General features: G+C 40.5%; 1 protein-coding gene across 2 annotated transcripts in view; it reads right to left on the minus strand.

Moving 5' to 3' along the window:
• xpnpep2 (X-prolyl aminopeptidase (aminopeptidase P) 2, membrane-bound) overlaps positions 1-12072 on the minus strand; it is a 97086-nt gene extending 85014 nt beyond the window's left edge. The window contains exons 1-2 of one of the 2 annotated variants that reach the window (XM_071457502.1): positions 11809-12072; positions 7722-7805 (exon numbers count right to left, since the gene is read on the minus strand). The gene's annotated coding sequence lies outside the window, so the exon portion shown is untranslated. Of the gene's footprint in view, positions 1-7721; positions 7806-11808 lie in introns of those variants that run through there. The other variant, XM_071457503.1, reaches the window with a different exon arrangement.
• Positions 12073-19954: the final 7882 nt, after the last annotated feature.

A 19954-nucleotide genomic window follows, 5' to 3' on the forward strand; every position in this document is an offset into this window, starting at 1 on the left:
TATATCAGACCATCCAGTACTTATGGAGACATCTCCCTCAAAACCACAAACATCAAATGAAATCCTCTGGAAACCATGAATATCTGTGCAATGGTTTGCACTTATCAATCTTGTTGAGGTAGAGATTCAATTCAATTCAATTCACATCACTTTATATATCCCAGAGGGGCAATTTAAAAAACCCAAAGAGGAGCTAAATATTCACGTAAACAAAGAAAAACAAAACACTAATCAACACACTAAAAAGAAGAATGCATTGCTTAATGCCGTGTTTCCTAAAGCGTTGGAGATATCCAACTGGACATCTGAAACAGCTGGGTCTGCTACATGTCAAGTCAGATAATCACCAATCAGTAGGATTCATGAATATCTGCACCATGTCGAGGCATTTCAGACATTACCATCACTACAGCCACTAAATGTAAACTTACTGTATATTAGAGTTCCAGTAGTCATTATTAAAGACAGCAGACAGAAGTAAAATGCACAGTATAAATGTTATAATGGAGTAAATGCACAGTTGACATTTAGTGAAACTGCACTTGGCAGAGACATTTGTCATCCTCTCTGTTCGGTGCAGTAAGTGACACAGTCTAGTAACATCAACAATCCATCTCACAACTGTTCAATTCAAATTGGATGCTCTGATCACAAGATATCTGCCTTCTCATCACTCAACAGAAATGTTTATTTCACTTCAAGTCGGCCCAGTTGTTTGTGTTTTTAACAGCGGTGCGGCTGAAGCTGGTCTGCAAAATGTTTACCTGACTGCCGTGGCCACTAACCTTTACCTTCAGTCCAGTCTGGGATAGAAATTCATCCGATGCAGGATGGACATGCCTTTGGAAATGTAAATCAACTCCTCATCCATTAAGGAACACTTCACCAGTGACAGGTAGGCCTACAGTGCATACTAAGCATGCTCCACATTAATGCATCGCAGCTGCTGAGCATGCATGGAGACTGTGCATGTGTCCAGATGCACTGACATGCATACACGTCACATCTACATACAATGGAGGCTCCTCCAGTCATTACTACTGAATAATCAGAAAACAATTGAGTGGAGGTAAACACAGTCTGTCCCAACATTTACACTTCTGATTTTCTGGGATGTTTACTTTATGAAAATTATCCAAGACTCTCTAAGTGTTTGATTATTCCTTTTCAAAGTGTTTACCTATACAGTCTAACGTGAAAGCATTTTTTGTAGAAGTTACACAAGAAATTTTACATTTGACAACATCACATATGATACATTCTCATTATATGATATTATATTTATCTAAAAGGGAGCCTCAGGGAGGCAATGTGCTGAAATGTCCTGGGCTTTGCATGGGAGCCACTCTTCCTCCTGAACTCCCACTGGGACCACTCAGGGAAGTGTCTGGTTAACACGCCGAGTTGACATGTCATGATAGACAAGAGGGGCACCCCTGAGCCCCAGCAGCCCCCAAAAGACACCCAAGGTTATATCATCAAGCCTGGGTCAGCTGTATAATTGGGCTCGGGGTCACTGAGAGGATATGGAGCGTGACAATGAGGCTATAGAGTTACAGTTTGTAGTCAGGCAGCAAGGGCCGTCGGTGGGGCATAACTGCGAGGCCAGACGTCCCTTTAAAGAGTTCAAGGTCCATCTGAGAGAGCGGCTCCAGCCCTGTTCACTGTCACGGCTGGAATGTGTGTCACTGCCTGCCGGCCACCAGTGCTGGCCAAGCGGGGGTGGGTGAAATAAAAAATTTAGGATGATAAGTGAGTCAATCATGTGTGTCAGACACAGTTGCTAACTCTCACAAGGTTCTTTAAATTATTGGCAGAATGTCTTCAGCCAGAGAAAGAAGAGAAGCAGTGGGATTTACAGAGTGGAAGCATGAGGCGCTCTGAGCCTTCTGTGCCTCGATGTATGAACGTATGTACGCATGTATGTAGGCACATACAGAAACAGAAACACACTGCAGGAGTAACATCTGGTTTGCTCTTGGCACAGAGTCCCAGAATCAACTTCTGCCACATCATAAAAACCTTTACTGCAGTTGGCTCTCCTACAATACCACCAACAAAGCCCACAGAACCACTGACAAACCCATACTGATTGATATTACCCAGCTCACCGCTGTCGCTCAACCACCTGGTCTCCACGGACTCTAATTATACAGAATGTGCAGACTGTGATTGCAAATTAAGCGCACATGTAACGAGCAGGTGTTGCAAAAGTTTTAATAACATTTTTACCAGCCGTGATACTGTGGCTGGTGTTGGTTTTACCTTGTGAGTCTGTGTGTGCGTGTGTCATCATGGCAAAATGTGATCCTGGAGACACCTACTGTAGCAGGAACTGGCCACAGAGTGGGTTTTGACTACTTTGGCAGGTGTTTATATGTCTGTCTGTCTGTGGACAGATTTTGTCAACGCGATAACATCACAACTGTGCAAAATACAGTCACGAAACTTTACAGGTGTGTGGTTAAGATCAAAATGAAGACAGACTTCAGAGATGGGTGTGTGCGCTCATGAGTCGGAACGTCAACATGTTGATGGGGTCACAGCCGGTGTGATCCCATCACGAGATGGTCTCTAGTTATTATTCTTTTCCTGATATTCTGCAGTTATGTAGCAATTTCCAGATGAGTCAGAGGGTGTGTGCCAAGGAGTAGTACCTTTCAAGCTCTTTCCAAGTGGGAAAATAAATAATACCAGTTGTCTGCTACAAAGTAATATTTAAAACGATTATGAGAATTATTTGGAAAATTTTAAATTATGTTTTAAATATTTTAAAACCCAAAAATATTTAATTTACTATCACATTGGTGGATTTTTTTTTTGGCATTTTTGCTAAGAAAAATGTAATTTACTGCAGTTGATTGTCAAGATTGAGATAATCTAGTTATCAAGTTTGCTTTTTGTTGATCAACAAATTAGTTAATCAAATAATTTCAGCTCGGATTTTACTGTTGTTCACATTGTACTGATAACATTACTGTGATATTTAATTGTACTTTTTCACTCATTTTCACACATTTTATGCCATTATTAGACCAACACTAGCCAACAGAAGGACATGACAGGAAATGAGGGGAGAGATAGAGGAAAATTAAAAAAAATATAGATCCAGAGTCGGAGACAAACTGGGGATAATGCAGTTCAAGTTCAAACTGCTGCTCAGCTCTAAAGTTTGTGTTTGAGTGTTAGCTATATGTACGTAGTTGACTGCTATGTACCGAACTGGAAAACATGCCTACATTGTAGATTATTTATTAACCGACAGGCTCATCGCTCTTTTGGCCTTTTTTAAAAGTAAAAAAGAAACAGTCCTCTTCCATGGCAGAGTGGCTCCTCTCTTTGACAAAACACCTTTGGCCGATCATGGATTCTGCACTTTCATGGTGGACAGCTGGGTTCAGGCATGTTGTAATATAGTGTCACTGCCATAATAGTGCACTGTGCACTGTGAGAGAAAGTGCATGCACAAGTCTGCATCTGCCTCTGAAGTGAACATAAACAAAAACTCCTGACTGCAAACAGAGCCTGGAGCCAGGTGAGAGGCAGGAACAACAGTTTGTGTAATGCACCTCAGCTGTGTTAACACCAGCAGCTCTGCAGTGGCGATGGATCACTGGAGTGGTCATAAAAACAAAGCCAGCGCAAACACAGGATGGAGGGGGGGCGCTGGTAGAGAAATGCAAACCTGGGGTGGGGGTGACGTGTAGAAAAAGGAGCTAGTGGCTGCACAAGTTACAAAGAGTTTCCCCTCAACTGTTCAAGTGTGTTTGGAATTTACTGTAATTTTGAACTTCCGCCGCACTTTTAAACCAACAACATGGAAACATGACGATGGCGTTTGGTTAATTTGCACCTTTCCCTGAACTTGAGTCTCTTGTCAGTGAGCCAAGACTTCCTTCAGGATTATTCTATACACTGTGCAGCTTAGCCACATTTGCTTTAGCTCACAGGCCAGGAACAAAGTGAGTGCACCGGCCCATGGGCTAATATAATCAGGGTCATAACTTTCCCATCATTAGAACGGTACCCATTGATGACGGATGGATTTAGGATATAAACTGTTGGCTTCCTTAAGCCCTTCCTCAAGTGTCCTCTTTGGGGCCAAGAGGACACTTCCTTTAATTTTAGACAGAGAAATGTTGCCGTCCGTCTCCCAACCATTCTTTGTGACTCGAGCACGAAGGTGTGTTGTCCATGCCGAGGTCTGTGGACACTCGTGAAATCTTTACGGTCAAGAAATCCTAAGAGAATTTATGTGACATTGTAAATCTGTGCAAAGCCATTGTGTTGCACTGGCATATTTAAAAGAACCTAAAACCTTTCATTGCACTGACTTTTTACAGGAATGTCTCCTATTGTTTGGATACTTGTAACATTAAAGCTTCCTCAGGCCTTTCTACAAGTTATATTTTTAACAACAATAGGATGTAAACAGGTTCAAACAAAAATCTAAAGTGTCCAGTTGTCCTTGAAGATTTCTTTGATAGCCCTATCTTTAACCACTCTGCATGCACATGTAGACATAGCGTGCTTAGAGCCAGGAAGTGAATGAGCAGATCATACGGGTGTCACCCAAAACGACTCGTTTATCAGCTGTGTGCAGGGCACTGATTATCTGATAACACATCCTGGACTTTACAAAGATTGTTGATGAGTTCCATTCAAGATCACGTCAGTAAAGCCCACTCCTCTTTGCCCCTAACCAAAAGCATTTAAAGAAACAATTTGCTGCTGATCAGGGGAACCGTGCCGTGTTATTATCTTGTTAAGGCCAGTTAAAGAGGCCGTGTCTCTGAGGGCTGAGCCGACCCTGTCAGGAAGGCGTCACTTTGCTTCGTGGGCTGCCAAGCAACCACAGAGGCGTTAACGGTTCAAACTTCTTTGCCACATGGGCACTCAAAGAGATAAACACACACTCAAAGACAGACGGCTACATGAGTCACTTCACTACCCTCAAGGTATTTCCCAGATCCGTCTCAAAGGAGTCAAGTCTGCTGCGAGATGTAAAATGTTTTTGTCTGAGGCTGCAGACAGTTTGGAAAGCTATTAATTAGACACCAAACCAAAATTAACACATTAATAGTCAGATAATATAAATGTAGAATCCAAAATTAGAAAATGCAGTTGTGAAGACATGACAGGCAGTGAATCATGTCACCACATCAGGCTGTTGCAGCGACTATATTTAAATTCAAATTAGGCAAACTGTGGTGTGAGAGTTACACTATAACTTAGTATTGACAAGCTGCATCCCACAAGTTACTTCTTCAGTGGTAAACCTCACGAAGAAGATGCAAGTCAGTCCTTTAATCTGATGTAAAGGCAGAAGGATGAGACACAGCGCCAGTGACAGACTACATCTCTCATGTTTACGATTACACTGATTTATCTCATATAGTGTTTTTTAAATTTATGCTAGATTGATTTTAAGATGAATCTCCTGGAAATGGGAAATGATGCTGTTAACATGAGGTTTCTTGTAACGAAAACCTGTAACTGTTTAGGTGTCGACTTTGTCAGAGCTTTTTCTTTGTGTTTTTATTATTTGTTTGTTTTCTTATAATTTGTGACCATCTTTAAGTATCACACCACGATCCACACATTAGTAAAAAACTACAGCGTTAATGATCAGTCAATAAACTCTGGATTAATAATGATGCCACGCACAAAAACACTTTGTTAGTGCACATGTGATTGCACAAATTATTCTCTTTAGTCTCTCTCTCATTAATTAGAAGTTGATTTAACTCCCATTTTATCCAAATGATGGATTAGATGAAACATCACAGTCTGTGACAATAAGTTCGGCTTGGTTAAATTTATGGCTGTAGATGATGTAAATAAAAAAGTGATGAGTTTAGTGTGAGACTAAGCAGTTAAAACAGAGACTCAAATTAATGATCAAACTTACATTCATCTGGTAAAACAGGCTGCAGGTTTGCATCTCTCAGGTCTTCCACATACAAATTCTTAAGTTAATCAAGTAGGAAAAAAGTGAAGTTTTGCTCTAAAACAACTCAGACAACAACTATTCAGACAATAGCAGTCATGTTGTTACTGGATTTCTGTTCCACTTTAAATAGCAAAGAGAAAAACATAACTGATTGCAGTGGGAGCTGGGACTGAGCCATTCAAAGGGAAGACAATGATGTCGTGACACACACTGACCTATAATTGCCGACATTAGAGTGCTGAGGGGCAGTGATTGGCTGGCTTATAGGGCCCTGTGGCCTTAGAGGATGAGAGCCATCATGCAATTGCACAGGATCGGCAAATCACTGTCAGATGCCCACTGGCTAGACCACTCCGAGACAAAGCTATTTTCCCATCAGCATCAGAGGGTTTGCAGAAAACAATAAAAGCAAAATGGTTACAGTAAAACAGAAAGAATCCTTTAGGCGAGTTTCAATAAAAAAAAGTACAAAAGCTTGAGAGGAAGAAAGTGTGTTAGAAATGAGTATTGAGTCTTGACACAATACTGCTCTCTCCAGTAATGACAGTCTCAAGTGCATTGAAAATTACCATAATACATGAAAAAAAAAAATATGGCGAAAGAAATGTTGGCGTGTGAGTTTCGTTCTACATGTCTAATAAATACATTAGTGCACACACAGAGAAATCATTTGGCAAGGAAGCGTTTGGGTGATGTCCAGGCATTTCTCATCTGCCAACACAGATTATGTGAACTCTATCTAAACCATAATAGCAGATTTCCTTAAATCACTGCCAAAACTCCACAGTTTAACAAGCTTTTGAAGATGTTCTAGAAAACCACTCCTATTAGCCCGTCAGGCAGTTTCTGATGTCTTAATGCAGGTCAGCTCCCAGACCTGCAGCTGCATAGAGAAAGACAGACTGGGAAAAGAGGGTGGGGAGTGTGGGGGTGGGGGTGGGGGGGGTAAACCTAGAATCAGCAGCTCTCCTTCTGCCTCCTTTCTTATCTGCTCGCACAGCCAGCTGAGAAGCACACAGACACAGCACTCTTAGACACAGCCAAGCTTTCCTGGCATCTCTCCCCCTGACTATGGAGAGATGAGTTTGTCCTCCCATCTACACCTCTGTGTGAAGCCCAACACACACCAAGCAGCAGCAGCAGCAGCCACAAGCACATTTAATTGGCCAGCTGTCTGAGTGGTCAGAGCTGCAGATGACTTAAGAAGTGGCGGACAGCAGTTTTTCGACAGCTGCTCAAGCCATATAGGAGCACACATTAGAACTGTACATAAGAGTACAAGCACGAGCCATATGCAAATACCACAGAATTGTCCTCGCCCATACATTCCCACTGGAGCGAATCTGCTCTTTCCCATTTCTCCTTCAGGATATAAATTGATTAAAAATTCAACATATGGTAATACAAAGCTTGTGAGTGAGGCTCAGCTCTCAGGCAATAGATACAGTCGAGTCCCCACAGTAAATCAAAGTGATGTCTTATCAACTAATTATCTTCACTGAATTGTTTATCAAACAAAAACCCTGAAGACTTTTCTTTCCTTCGCTTCTCTGTGTATCTCTGTGTCTACACTTGTAGTTGTCTAAATTGTATATGTATGTGCACAAGCTCAGGAGTTATGTGTGTGTGTGTGTGTGTATATGTGTGTGTGTGTGTGTGTGTGTGTGTGTGTGTGTGTGTGTGTGTGTGTCGGTAGGTGACATCTCTGGCTAACACTGCGTGTAAGACTAGTAAGCACAGGTATCAGCAATATACAAAGCACACTGACCGTGGATGCCACAGGGAGACACAGTGGAGATGAGTCAGGAGGGCTGGAGGGTGGAGGAAATGATCGAGGGCCGGCAGGTTAATGCTGAAAAGAGCACACATTGCTTTTATATGAGATGCATCTCTTAGAAGTTGTTTCTGGTAAATGAGGATAATATAAAAATGTCATATAACTTTTATATTTTAATCTTATGCAACCTTTTCCCCCAAAACAGCGTGGGCAGTCCTCTTTAAGTTTTAAGGTTCGAGCCCGTTGATAGTGGACATACTGTGGATGCTCTAACATTCTGCCGCCTGTTTAGCTCTTTTATGTATTATCATTAAGTTGAGTCACGTAGTTAGGCATCCACCCCTCTTAAAGACATCACATCTGAACAACTTGGAAAAACTCTGAAGAGATTAGCCTTGAGCTAAAAGAGATCCAAATAAAGAAGTACAGAAATTTAACAACACTCTTGCACATATTCCAAAATACTCAAAGACTCTTCCAACCATGTGGAGAGAATAAAAAAACTAATTCTCTGCATGAGAAAAAACAATTATTAACCTGTTTCCAAACTTTTTATTCTATTTTCTAATCCAAACAAAAATGGTGGCCAGAAATGACATGTCTCCTTAAATACGTTTGTCTGTGTATATAAAGGTTAATGTGGCTAATATTTCAGTGAACTAATGTTAATATTTCCCTTGGAGTGAAAAATACGCATTTAGCAATTAGCAGCAACTATAAGTAATAGACGTTTAATTATACAAAGATAACACTTTTAGACCACCCTGTCTTTTTTCTTGAACTATGCTAATGTTAGCTTCAGAAATCAAAGGGAGCTGGAGGCCAAGAAAGAGCCAAAGCTACCTGGTGGTGCAGATGTGTGAACTCTAAGCCTATGGTCCCATTTCCTGTGCTTCATGTGGTGAGGTACATGCCTGTGAAAGCAATAATATACAAATCATGTATGAGGCTTTTTTCAATAGCCTGTCGGCCAACATCATAAACAAACAGAAAAAAGATAAGACAGCCTCACTCTAGCCTAGACAATAGATGTTCAGGATCGGGTATATGTGGGTATGTGGGTACGTGACACAGCAGACAGAGGTTTGTGCTCTTTCAACACAGTAACATTGGGCAATGGATATTTTTTTTTTTTTCCACATAGCTTTTCACATTTTTCTCACATAAAACCTACGAGGCTGAAAACAGTGAAGTGGAATGTTTATATGAAAATATTGCACAACACAACATAAAATAAATAACTTTAATTTATTCAATTTTTGTAATATTTATTTTGTTTTTTGTTTTACAACCATATAATTAGTGATATGCTGAAATCTGGAACAGCCGACTGTGGACAATAGGAACAAACTAAAAAGATTGTTGTTATGCACATACGGACTGTAAGATTAGTACAGTTATGGATGGAGTTGTAGCAGCAGTCGACCCCTTACATCCCACAAGATCATGAAAAGTTGCAACTTCTTGAGGCAAAACAAACTGTATGCATTGCAGTTTCTGTTGAAAAGCCCAAAAAAGGAGGAAAAAGATGCAGAGATACTGGATGGAAACAGCTCCAGCATCTCACCTTGATAAAATCAAAATAATCTTAATGAAAAAGGCAGCGACTAGAAAGATTAGAACATCACATACTGCCTACTTATCTGCCTACTGTCAACAGCAACCACTGTTGCCAGGTACCAAAAACCACACTAGAAGTCTAGATGTATTCTTACTTCACATGAACCACTGAACACTCAAACCCAGACTGCAGCACACAGAACTGACTTGCATGTATGGATCATTCACGACTGATTCAAGGTCATTGTTATTGCTGTATAGTAGTTGACAAAGAAGAAACAAAAAAATCAATATTATTATATATTTCTTAAATAATTACTGATCACACAGGGAGCTAAATTACTGCATACATAGGATAATTATTGGGTAGAATCACACTATGATCCAGAGAGAAACAGACTCAGTCTCATGAGCTGTAGTGTCCCAAATCAAATGCATCATCCTGTGTCCAGCCCTTCATGTAGAACTGTAATTAGTAAACAGGACTCCTGCACACAATTCCTCTACTCCACTAAACAACTTTGAAAATCCAAACTGAACCAACCCACAGTTTACACTGAATGACATGAGTTTAGGTAGTTTAGCTACACTACATCATTGTCTGTGGGAGCTGAGTACACAGAGCATTGACATCAGCCCAGAATGTGTTCCCACTTTTCCTGGAGGACATCTGCCTGTCACAGGTAAACATTAGAAACTAACCCTGTGGATCAACCCACAGCAGGGGAAGGCACTGGGTGTCCAGTGTACACATGGGCTGATAAGGTTGACACTGGATTAGAGATGATTTGACATGACTCAGATTTAAAATTTCAGATGTGCAGGACTTAACTAACACACAAAGAAAACCACAGCAAACAAGCACACAAGAATATTTCACAACTCCCCTTTTAAATGATACTCTGCCTGATATTGTGACATCAGAATGAGGTAATTTAGAAGTAATTGTTGAATTTAAACACAGAGGAGTTACATTTGATGACTGTGTGGGTGTGATGAAAGAATTTGACCATTAAAGGTCCAGACTTGTCTTGTAGCCCAGAAGAGGTGGCCCACATGGGGCCACCCCTTCAACAGCATCTTCACTCATGTAAACATGACCTCTGTTAGACTAACAACAGCCTGAAAAATTCTAAAAGTAATCTCAGTCCAGGGGGACGCTCCATAAAACCAGACCAGACACTTTGAAAATCCCCAAGTATGTGTGCGCCAAATACATGGCTTAAAGGAGATAGAGAGAGAAATTCAGTGGCACATTCTCGACTTTGGTTTAAAGATAAATCATGGGTCCGTGTGGCTCTGTGTGGCGGGCAGGAGGTGAACACCATGTGTTCCTGTCATCACAGGTTCAAAACCAGCTCACGACCTCTGCTAGACATCATCTGTTTCCTTCCAGAATTTCCTGTCATGTTCCACTGAGCAATATCTACTGAAGCAAGGCTTTTCTTGATGGATAATACTGGTGTGCGTACTCTTAACATCATTCCTACTGATGTCGGCAAACTTTAAAGAAAAGACATCTGCTGTTATTCATTATTGTGCAGCATAAAAACAACACTGACACGACACTGACAAAACATCTCAAGCACTGTAATCCATCACAGAGAAAAGATTAAGTTTTCTGTTTATTATTACTCTTACACTGTGAATGAGATGACTGTTTTCATATCATTGTGTGTGTTAAGATACACTTCTCTCTCTGACAGTCACCCGACAGCCACAGGAAGCGATGGACGTCGCCTGCAGGAAATAATCCCTCAATCACATGTCAGCTCACAAACTTAATTGTCACATTCATGTCGTTTTATTCAGGGAATTATTGTTCTGTGGCAGAGCAGCTAATTTCGAGCAAGGCTGGCAGCAATAAGTTTTGAAATTTTGAAACAAGGAGAGATCAGAAGTTTTAGCACAACATGCTAAACCCTGTCCCTTAAAAATGTATGTTTTTACACATTCTAATATGTATATATGTAGATACAGATATAGATATACTATATTATCTATTCTATACTAATTTGTTTTGACAGATTTTTTAAGGAAATGTAACTGCTGCATAGATTATGTTCAAATCCAGGGTCTCACAAGAGGTTAGGGTTTACTATAGGCAACAAAAACACCTGTTAGCAACAGATTCTGTTCTGAGCATCTCCACAGTATCCGAGCATTAAATACGTTATCAGCTCGTAACAACTAAAACATGATCGATGTCTTAAGATTTATCACACACCACTCGGCTAAAGTTAGAAAAAGGCTGTGGTCTTTACTAAATATTGAAAAAAAACCGATTTGAACCACCATACACACGTTTACTGTCTCCATGTTTAGCTAACAACAGTATGCTAACGCACACGACGGCAATGCTAACATGCTAATGTTAAGCGTGTTTATGACATTACCCACCGTAATTCAGCTAGTTAGCATGCTAACACTGACTGAGGTACAGCTGTGCTATGTGTCACTATCCAAACAGAGAATGTGTTTCTGAGTTTCGGCCAGTAACTGTATTGTTTTTACTTACCTGGTGGATAGCGACCAGTTCAAAGTTCATGCAAAGCACAAGAGGCGACTTCGTGCCTTTGAAGCGGCCGTGAAGTCCGATTGCGTTCTGAGTTTCCCCTTGGTTTAGTCCATAAGGATCAAAAGCGTTAAACGGTTTTTCATAAAGTGTCCCAAGTTGTGAATATTGTCATGTGAAGTCCTTTGCAGACAGAGGTTCCAGTCGGGGGAATTTGAGTATTTTTGTTTTGTTAGTTTACTGCTTACAAATGGGAAGCATCCCCACAATGTTCTGCTGAGTTTTTACCTCGGGAGGGATGAGTGAGGAAATCCAGCGCACCTTTTAGAAACCTCTGATTGGATAACTCTATTTTCATCATGTTAGGACAGTAACCCTTTCATTACTGAAGTAAATTATTTTAGAAAATGAGGCTTGTGTTTGAATTGGAAGAGAATAATTACAGAATTGTAATTAGAGGAGAAAAATGTTAAATGAAAGATTAAATATAACATTTAAAATGCTGAAATGAAAAACCTAGAAGGCCCTAATGGTTCCCCACATACAAATATTCGCCCACATTCCTTATTTCCACTTCAGGAAGTTGGTAACTGAGACTGATGGGGATGTCATTAGTTTTGCTGATGTTTTGTCACAAATCAAGGTAAAGAAGAAGTTGAAATTTTGACCTGATGGTGGCGCTAGAGTAAGTAATTAAGTAAGTAAGTGGATATCACAGAGCGATATTTCTATCCATAGAGAACTATGCTGCTTGGCAAAAACAACTTTTCATTTTCTCAAAATGTGTTTGCTGTTGCAAATTGTACAGAAAAGGTCATTTCAAGAGGACATGGTTGTGCTCAAAAATACTCAGTGTGGTACAGGGTTTTCAACCCACATCCATGGTTCTGGGTTCAAAGGACAATCTCTCTTAGCTGCTACTAATTACGTTGTCAAAATGTATTCAGATACACTTTTCAGACTGTAGTAACAACTCCAATCCAAACCACATACAATAGAGTCCTGGCTGCATGTTTGTTTGCTGTGTCTGCTTCAGGGAAAGTAACTTCACGGTCATAGTTTACTAGAAACTCACACTATAATGACCTCAGCCGCTGGCAGCTCTCCACAGACCTTTCACCATGTGCCAGCAACAAAACCCAAAAGGCAACAAAAGGGACACCCGGACAAACCTCTGGCTCTTTCACACACTCGCCATCTCCTGAAAAACAGTGCAGCTCTGTGCTCAACCTGGATATTTGACAGGTTATTATCCCATTAGATCTGCTTCATTTACAGTCCAGACAATATATGAAAGCAACAGCTAACCGCAACTGAGGCTTAGAGATAGAGATCAGCTGCCCTTCAATGTGGATTTAACCAACCATTGCTTGTTTTTCAGCTTATTAATGGTCACTTATAACTTGTCTGAAAGTTTTTTGCACTGACAATCAAAATTATTTTCTGTTTAAGGGTAGAAAAATAAGTTAATGTATTTATCAGACCGTTGCGTCTTTGATTGTGGGGCTCATTAGCATAAAAATATTAATGTATTAATATTAATGGTTCAAAAAGACTTTTACCTCAACTCTACCCAGTAAAAACAAACTACTTTGATTGTCTTGGAAAGGTCACTGCTCTTAACAAAGACTGACAGTACATTTTCATATGAACTACATTATATTAATCAGTAGCCCGTTCCTGTGCAACAAACAATGCTCTTGTGTACAAATGAACTGTATATAGGTAGAAACATTTTAGGCCAAGAATTCATTTGAAACCCTCATACCTCAGCTGCACTACTTACATTGGTGATGTTGTTTTGCCATAAATCATGTTGTCATGAATTATTTTAAACATTTTTAAATGAGGTCACTGCATGCATACCAGTCACCCTGAGGTCGTTTCATTTTCAGCCTGAGTAAAATGTTCCTCATACACTGAATGTTTAGGGACTCTGTCAGCATCAAGCCAATTGCTCCTCGGTGTCATGCAAGGCATGAGGTGGGAATGTAAAACATGGCGTGAATGACTCTAGGATGCCAAGTATCAACAGATCCCTGAAATGTGTTTTGACAAAACCACAAGATGAGGGAAAGACAGAATCCTGAGTGTTGTATGAAGTTAGAAATGCTCCAGGTGCAGTTTCTAATAAGTCAACTTTTAAATTGTGACTAATGGCTTTAATAAATCAGTTACTACATCTCTGAAGATCAGTTATGAACCATTAACATGAAGAAGTTTTTGGTTAGCAGGTTGTGATATTGGTGCTGTGAGTCATTAACATTCAAACCATTAATAGCCTAAGTCATTAATAAAGGCTTTCCCTTAATGAACCATCAGGTCTGTAGTTATGTTAACTGTTAGTCAGGCATTAGAGTAATAAACATCAATTATGCATTTACAAACGTTAAGTTCATTAAATGTTAATAAACTCAGTAATAATGGGTCAAAGTGTTTCCCACTTTAAGATATTTAGTCATATGCAATGTTTATAAGTAATTTAAAAAGTTTTCTTACAATAATCCAAGTCTTAAATTAATAAGATTCTCTGCAGCAATTTTCAGGTGTTTGCAAGTCAAACTGTCCATTGGATGGGCCTCTGCATGATAAACAACCCAAAAGTTGTTCTTAATAATGATGAATGATGACGATGACACATGGAACAAACAAGATAAAACGTGTTAAATGGTGGGTTCAGGAGGCGCAGGTTGGGGGATGCTGTTATCTTTGGACAGAGCCGGGCTAGCTGTTATTCCCTGTCTTATGCTAAACTAAGCTGACTGGCTGTAGCTTGATCTTTATCGTACACATATGAGACTAGTATCGATCTTCACATCTTGCTGGTGGCAAGATAGCGAAGAAGCATATTTCCCAAAACATCAAACTATTCCTTTGACAGGACATTATGTACAGTTCCCACCTCCTACATTCAAATTTCACACATCCATGTCACGAATGAGAGCTGCATAAATATGAGATCATTACATGAATGATATACGATCTGAACATGAGCATACACACAGGCGGGGTCTCCTCCTATATATAAAAAACTGCAGTCTTCTATATTCCCTCAAGATGTTTCCTTGAATATGGAGACAGATGTTTATGCAGTTGCCATGGCAAGGCTTGTCCTTTAGTGAGGGAGCAGCAGAGGTGTCGCACGATGCACTTCACCCTTTCAGAGAGTCATCAGACAGCCGCTGTTGTGGCAAACGCTGAAATACCAACCTCTCAACAGGGTGGGCGCAGTCATTTGGGAGCAACGTCACATGCTGCAAAATATAGACAGAATTTATTTTCACATAAATTGCCATTTCACCCCAAAACATCGAGGGAGTTATTGATAGCTTCTGCTCATGATGAAAAGTAAATATTCCCACAAATCAGGACGACATCCCACTGAAACAAATACAGATGAACTTCAGTATTTTAGATTGTGTGTATTATTGCTTGCATATTAAGGTTTCCTTCTCTGCAAGGTATTGTATATCCTCAAACATAACATATACTAAAAATATATTTTCTCATAGAAATAAATGTAAACAGATAAACATGGACTAAAAGGAGGAAACTGGTTTGAATTTCCTTTGTTTCTAAAGTTAGCAGTGCCTGGGATATATCCATAAAAATTCACAAGGACGTTGTGTGGTCATTTTAAGGAGGCCAGGGCTCTAATTATCAATTTGCTGAGTTATTACTCTCCCTTACCCGAGTCAGGCAGCACATATGTACTGTTGTGTATGCAGGATACTTTGATTACTGCTAATAAAGGACCTTTTTTCAGTTCTACCATTCACAAGTAATTTCCTATAAAAATTGCAATGCAGGTTTATTGTTTATTTCATAGTACAACAGTATATTTTCAGGTAATCACAAGATGATAATTAAAAACATATACAATGTTAATATCACGCTCAAGGCAACTGGGCAAAGTAGATGTTGTGCTTAGAGTTGGCCAATAAAATCAGGGGTTTCAGCACTATGAAATCTTTGAGGTGCAGATCTGGCGTTCTCTCTCTCTCTGGCCCCTTCTCCAAACATTTGTCTTCATCTTCAGGATGGCTGCTGGCCCTGGCCTTGCTGCCAGCTCCTCACTGCTTGTTTGATGATTAAATACATTCTGATTTGCCGGGCCATGTTGTAAACTTCCTGTGTGGTTGCACCGTCAGGTCTGTGTTCCACACCGCTGCTCCCCAAAGGCCTTGCGTGAACACCATTATTATCCCTGCAAATTAGCCCAGTTAACCCGCTCCTGCTCCAGTTCACTCTTTGTTAACCCCTCATTTTTCACCATGTCTGGACCGTGGACCAAAGGATTGTAGAAACTGGTTCCCCCTCCCCACCGTCCCCATCCACCCCTGTGCCGGCAGATCCTAACCCCTGTGAATATTAAACAGCACAGACTGCAGGAATGCCACAGCTAAATTGGCAGCAGATGTTGCTGAGGGGATTTGGTTGTGAAGTGTTTTGTCTGCAAACTGAGCTGTAAAACATCGCAGGCCTGACAGGTTCTCTGGTGAGCCTCTAAGGTGAAACGGCACAAGGGCAACATAGCCCTGTAGTAGCTCTACTGAGACTCACTGGTGGCTGAACACTCAACCATCCATTTAATGGTCACTTATGAAGAAAGGTTTCAGGAGACAAGCTGAACAAAGAGTCTACTTCAAGTTGGGATACAACAAAGATTCAGAATATTTCTGGGGTCACATCCATTGTAAATAAGGTAGCAGAAAATCCCACGATCGAACTTAACATCACAGAGCAACCTGAATTTTGTCCACATGCTGTTGTCCTTTACATGACACTGAAAGGTTTTTGTCAAATAAGACAGATTTCAATTCAAAGTGTGGAAATCATGTCAACATACAAGCAGATTACATTTTAATGTATGCTGAGATATAAGTAAAAAAAAAACACACCTACATGTGATCCGAGAATGGAAAATGTTGCTTACCTGCTGGTCATGTCAGCTTGAGAGGAAGCAGGCCTGAGATGTCTGGGTGTCTGGGAAAAAGATGAATGACTGGTGCGAAAAGAAAATGATTTCGTAGTTTGTTCCAAATTCTAAACCAGCCATTGCTCCAGGCTACGACTGCAGACTTAAACTGTGGCATATGTGATTTCTTATTCCCAGCACAAATTATGATAGTTTGGACTACTGGTGCTCTGGCTCCAAATCCTTGGAGCCACAGGAAGAGGAATTGGTTGTGGGCTCAAATGAATCAACGGATGGTAACAGGAATAAATGTTTTAAAAAACAAACCATTTTCAAACCAAATACATGAGTTTTTAATGAGAAAAATGCACGTTAACTGCACTTATCAATATTTTTATGTGAACAATGGCTCAAATGCCTGAGTGCTGTGAAAGTTGTTGCTTGTGGTTATGAAAACATAATTATTTCACAAGATTTTGCGGTCCCTTCAGCTCTACGGAGCATTTTATTGTCTTTCAGAAAAAGCACAACAAAGTTAGCAACATAGTAGCACATGGATACAGGATACTTCCAGATATTGTCCTCAGGAGTTCACATCAAAACAGAGCCATAAAGTGAGTGAATATTGAATGTATGAAACACATGTTGATAATGTCAGCGTTTACATACTGTACCAATGCTCCCCAGTGGCCAAAACCTTAATGCAGATGAATAAAATACATTTTATCTAAGTGTACTGCAGTACATTATGTCAAATTGAGGGCCATTCTGGTGGTCTGCAAATGCACTTACAGTCTACTATCTTATAGTGTAAGTATACCATCCATCAGCAGAGAAATTCCAGAGAAATCATCAGTTTAAGTGCTACAGTAGGGGGAAGACCTCTTGCAGCAACCATGTGATATGACTTTTGTCTAACTGATAACAAACCATCACAACCGAAGCATAAGTTCCTATATGTCGGGTAAGTGCAGGGAGCAGCCCATTTTTCTGACAAGGTGAAGCTTCGCATGAGAACTAAATTCAAGGGTGGTCAAGATCCACGCGGGCCTGCTGCCAAGAATCCAATACAGCAAATGGTTGGATCTGTGTAAGCCCGAAGCTGACAATAAAGTCACTATGCTTTAAAAAATGCTAACATCCTTTAATGGGTATGAAAGCCACTGCAGCAGAATACAAATCCTGGCTATTTTTTCTGGTGTTCCCTGTAGCCCAGACTTTTATCCGCTGCCATCCAGCACACCCTGTGAAGTTGATTAATTGAACACTTTGGGAGAAAAGGGAAACTTTTATCAACTTCGGCCGTGACTAACCCACTGTGTGGAGTTTGGGGAAATAAAAAAAAAAAAAGCTGCCTTGCTTTATCTCCCGATCACAAGACAAGGTAGTGAAGTGTTTGCCAAGAAATGAAGGAATCACAAATTCACATAGATGGTGGATCAAGATGAGGAGTCTCATGTTGGTGGTGCTTGCCACCTGCTTTGGGACAGACGTGAGGGGGAGTGCGGGGTAACTGTGGGGTCACGGCTGTCAGCAGTCTCTCAGTTATAGAGGCCAAGTGGGACTGCAGATATGAGGAGGGCAGAAACTACAGCGATGACATGATGAGGGACCCGGGGGTTACACAGTCACACTACCACCATCTTCATCCAGCATTGCAAAGCATATAAACTCTGTGAAGAGGCCTCTGTGTGTGTGTGTGTGTGTGTGTGTGTGTGTGTGTGTGTGTGTGTGTATAAACATTTTCATTAAGCAGTTTTCTCTCAGGACTCTGACTGTGTCTTATGTGATGCTCCCACAGTCACAGTCTGTCCACGACCCCTATAAAAAGAGAGGGATGCCCACTTCCTGCTACCCTCAGGCGTGCCAGTATTGCCTCAGGGGAGAGGGGCCCCATAATTTATTATTTGTTCCTCTCTTGTTAAGGAAATACTTTCTCAATAGCTCTTTCTCCTTTGTATATTTTCACTGTTCTTATTTTCTTCCTTGATTCAACCCCGTCCTCTCTTATTTATTTGCTTTCTAAACACCAGCTTGGTTCGTTACATCCAAGCTGTCATGAAGAGACTTTAAAAAATTACTTTTGTCCTCATTGAAGACAGTGTTTATTTGTCTGAGTGAACCTGCAGGGATAAGGGTATTTTAGGGATAACTGTGTGAGCCGGGCCATGCAAGCTGACCTGGGTTAGCATTACCTCAGGCCTTAATCGGATTCCACTGCTTCAGATTGAAGATATGTCGACTGATACAATGAGCTCACGTGTCATAATTTATCAGCCTGGCCCTGCCACTCTTAATGCACGGACATTCCTGCACAATGTGAAGTTAATGGGATGTTATGTCCACAGCATATGTTGCATGAAATGGTTTCAACAGCAAGCGTGAAGTGAACATTCAGTCTCTCACCAAAGGGACCAAACTCTCATTGATTGCCAGCAGTGACTTCTTTGTTTGTTGCTGTTGGTCTGATTTTTTTTTTTTTTGCTGCTTTCTCAACCCCCTCATCCACAGAACCCATCAAGGCAAAAAGAGAACAAAAAAAAAAGGTGGGATGAAAAGGCCAAAGCACTGGCTGACCACTGATCCATGACTCAGCTTTGAAATCTCCGCCCTCAAATCAAATTGCCCAGCTTCAAGGAGCGAAGGTGCCACAGTCCTGCCCCGGGCCACTCAGTGTCACCGACCAGCTTTGAGGGGTTAACGCGCATTTTTCTTAGTTGTCAAGGACGTGTGATGGGGGCAAAGGAATACAGAGGAGCACAGGGGTCACCACACTTGCAAATATCAAGAGTCTTTGTGTTATAAAAGAAGCTGGAAATACCAACTTTCCAAATCCAAACACAAGTCATTTAACATCTAAGTTTTTGCTTTTCTGAGAGCACGACACCCTGTTTATTTATCCCGTGTTAAATTAGGCCATGAGCTTTTTGTCATGTTATATTGTATGTGGGTGTTCACTGGTTTATAGATCTATTCTGTGTCATTAACAGAATGAATGTTTACTTCACTGCTTTGTATTTTCTCAGAATACTATTTTATATTCAGGTTGTTTTTGATTTATTCTGGTACAGAGAATTAACCATTTTACTTCTATAAAGTGCTGAAAGGTGCAAAACGAATAAGCTTGCCTTTCCATGTACCCACTGGCAATTATTTTTTAGGATGTTTTTGGACATGATATTAGTCATTTCCTTAAGAGATGCAGCAGTAAAGACGATAAAAGAAGGAAAA

Source organism: Trachinotus anak, unplaced genomic scaffold, assembly GCF_046630095.1.
Source record: "Trachinotus anak isolate AG129_WGS33_773 ecotype Australia unplaced genomic scaffold, CSIRO_AGI_Tana_v1 ptg000021l, whole genome shotgun sequence".
NCBI lineage: Eukaryota > Metazoa > Chordata > Actinopteri > Carangiformes > Carangidae > Trachinotus > Trachinotus anak.